Below are 4,024 nucleotides of genomic sequence, written 5' to 3'. Positions count from 1 at the left end.
ATAGAATTTCTATTGGAATTCTATTGAAAAATTCTATTTGTTTTTTGCGCTGATTCTATTGGATATTCAATAACAAAAAGTCAATAGATTTCAAATTTCTATTCAAATTTTTCTGTTAGATTTTTTCCCTCAGAATTATTGGGCACAAATTTTGTAAGTTTTTTCCACTGGATTTTATTTCGTTTTGCATTGCAGAATCCGAGTGGAAAAAACTTAGAAAATTGATGCCCAAGCATTCTTATAGAAAAAATCTCAAGAGAAACATTCAAACAGAAATTCGAAATCTATTGACTTTTATTATTGAATATCCAATAGAATCTGCGCAAAAAACAAATAGAATTGTTCAGTAGAATTCCAATAGAAATTCTGTAGGAACCACATAGTATTCCTATAGAATTCTAATAAAATTTCCTAGCGAATTCACCGGTTTTCTATTGAATTTTTTCATACGTGAGAAAGCAGTGGAACATCACTCAGTGACATGTTCACCATCATATACTTACTGACATATTATATGCTCGCTGCCTCCTGTTTGTTCTGATGATTTGAAAGTGTAACATTCATTTGGAACAAAAGAACGTAAGTGGAATTTACGCTTGTTTAATTGACAATGATTAGATATATGTTACGCTGTTCCAAAAAAAATTGAAAATAATTATTTCGATGAGATTTTTAATACCGAGCACAAATAGCGCATTTTTTGGAGATACATCATTTACCTCTGGCAATGGCCATTTTTGGTAGTTACGGGACTGTTATTAAGCTGTCGATATGTTAATTCATAATTAAATAATTTTGGAACGGTTTATGGTAGATACGTTTATTTGTTACACCTACAGGTCATAACGTATCTCACAAGTCCGTACATTTTCCATTTTTTTGATCATTTGAAAGTTTAACATCTATTTGGAACAAAAGAACGTGAGTGGGACTTACGGTTGTTTGAACGAAAATGATTGAAGATACGTTACTCTGATCAAAAAAAATTGAAAATGATTATTTCGATGATTTTTCCAATACTGAGCATAAATAGCGCATTTTTTGGAAATATGTCACTTTACTTCTGGAAATGATGGTTTTTTACATGACTCTGTTACTAAGCTGGCGATATGGATAGAAAACAATAACTCTTTGATTTTCATCTCGAGTAATGAATGATTATTCAATTATTGAAAAACACGAACTCATAGAAACAAAATCAATGATTTAACGGCATTTCTTATTTATGTNGGACTTTCTCATTCAGACCTCTTGACTGATAAAAGGGAAATAACTACCATTTCCAGGTCTATTTGAGAGTAAAAATCCAATGTCTTTCCCCGACCCATAGGGCGCATTTCAGCCTCATCGACCTCAGTTTGAAACTCACTATGAGGCTAGAATGGAGTTGAAAAACACGACTCGGGTAGTCTTGATACGAAGAGAGCTCTTCAGGGCTTTGAGCTCGAAGATTTTTGCCTTGTATATAAAATGCACGATCCAGTCAATAGCGCCACGATTCACTTAACTTCAACCGAGGTCTAACCGTGATTTCCTAATCCAAAAACTGGCCTTTAGCACTACAGCGCGAATTGTTCGTGAACGCGCGCAACCGCGCGCGTTATAGATCTAGTTATTACTAAAAAGTGCGCATCAACAGGTTGTTTGTGGGGGTGGAGATGTCTCGAGTCATCTTTATTAGTATAGGAAAGGAAAAAAGATTGAGAAGCTAACGTGTGACATAGGAGGTTCCAGAAGGACTACCCGGTGCTTTTAATATCTCACTAATTAAGAAATATATTGGATAAAATTGCTAGCGATCAACAACTTTTTTACTTTCTTTTTCCTTTTTTCTTTGTTAGAGAAAATGTTACGTTTAATCGAACATACAAGACCCGAGGTAGGAACTTATAGTGATACGCGGAAGGTCTCTTCCCGTAAAGGGGTGTTCTCTACGGACGATCTTCCGCGATTAAAGTCGGATAAATAGTTGTATTATTAATTACGTGACAAAGAATATACTGACGAATAATCAATCAGGTGGAACGAGATGGTAGAGTAGTCTTTTAGTGGTAACAGATATGGGAGAAAAGTAGGGGTAAAATATGAAACCTCTTCAGGTTTAATTGTCAATACAGATATAGATTTGAGCCCCCTGAATACAGGAAAAATGGTTTTAAAAAAACATTAATACAATGGCTTTTAAATTATTAACGTTGTAATCGCGTTATCTGACTGATAAAAATCCTGAAAAGGGTTTTAGGGGTGTCAAATAAGAGTAACAAATAGAAGGGGGTGATTTCAATGAGATGACATATATTTCCAGTTAAATTTACATGCAGATGGTGAGGCCTTTTGATTCTTATCTAGGAGGAGGGTAAGGCCAAGCGACTCTAACACGCGCAATATCGGGAAGGCTCTAATTAATAAAGAAGGGGGGAGTTTAGTCGTGTCTAGGGGTGTCTCGACTCTTATAATAATTATCTCACTCGGGGGGGGGGGAAGAAAGAAACACAAGTGTGGGCTCACCGCTGGGGGGATGAACCGAGGAGATACGGTTACAGAAATGGTAACGGGGAAAAGGGGGAAATAGCTCGTACTTACGGGCCCTCTCGATTCTGGGAAACTGTCCGGAGTAACTCACACCTGGGCCTTCTCGGGGTCCTCTTCAGGGAACTTTGAGCCTCCTCTCCACCTCAGGGTCTCCTGGGTTATCTCCTCGATGTGGGATAAGGTCGGAAGTCCTTCGACAATCCTCTTCACAGACGGCAATCCTCTTTACAATCGGCAATCCTCTTTACACACTCTATGTTCTGGTCTTTTCCTGGGCACAACTGATATAACGCGTCACTCAGGGCAGTCGTGAGACGAGTGAGTCTCCTTCCCGTCAACGTCTTCTTCGCAGGGGAGCAGATTGAGGTGAGCCAGGAGCGGAATCGTCATCCGCTTTCCGGGTGCCTGAGGCGAAGGGGGCGTTCTTCGGGGTTTCTTCTTGGGGTGCCGGTGTTCCACCTTTTGTTTTGGGCCGGAACTGATCTCCATCCTGGGGTCTCATCGTTGCTGGTCGAAGGGGGGAGGGAGACGAAAGGGTGAGGTGGGGAGGGAACTAGGGTAATCGTGGGGGGAGATGAGGTAGCCAGCGGTGGCCAAATATATGATATTAGGGGGCAGTGTAGTTGGGGGCGATAAAAGAGTATAAAAATAATGAAAAATAAAAAGGTTGCCTCGTCACAACGTTTAATATCGACCAATTGGGAGCGTCTATTTTGCCACGACAGAGTGTGCATAGAGGAACGTAGAAGAGCTGACAAGAGCGCATCAGGTTATGACAGAGATTATATGGGAGATCTCCAACGCCTATGCAAGGACTTCGACCAAGTTTTTTCGTAGCGGCGACCCATGATCTACGCGGAGTACACACTTGTTGGTATAACAGGGCGCGTATACGGATGTCGATATTCCCCCCCTGAGAGAGTCAGAGATAGAGTTGCGCGCTCGCTCGCACTCGTTGTGATTTAGGGACGTGTGAGTCACCTGATGTATCCAGTGAGTGCGTGAGGGATAGTGTGAGAAAAGAAAAGAGATAAACTTTGCCTGAATATAGCGGGACGTCGTTCGAGCGCTTCACACAATATCTTCCAAAATAAACAAATGGGAAATAGCTTTTGTATTGAATATGGTATTTTTTTTTGCTAATCAATTAACAATATGCTTCTGAAGGGTTGCATATTCCGTTGCACTTGTCTGTTCTATCTTGTATTTTCATCTTGCATTTTCTCTCATAATAGAAAGCCAAAAATCTTTCGAATACTATAAGAATGATTTTAGAAATTTATGTACAATTCAACTGGGAAAATGGTACTATTTATATAATCCCTTCTAAAAAAAAGCATGTAACGTTTTTTGTCACCGTTTTTCACGGCATAGCTGAGCGTATCGGATGACGAAAAGGGTACAATTTAATTTTGAATTTGAAAAACATTAGTTTCATAGAAAAAAAATATATATATATATATATATATATATATATATATATATATATATA

The sequence above is a fragment of the Diachasma alloeum genome, unplaced genomic scaffold (assembly GCF_001412515.2).
Source record: "Diachasma alloeum isolate Michigan unplaced genomic scaffold, Dall2.0 Dall_scaffold_00859, whole genome shotgun sequence".
Lineage (NCBI taxonomy): Eukaryota > Metazoa > Arthropoda > Insecta > Hymenoptera > Braconidae > Diachasma > Diachasma alloeum.
The sequence above is the reverse complement of the archived record's forward strand: the minus strand, read 5'-3'. Positions refer to the sequence as shown.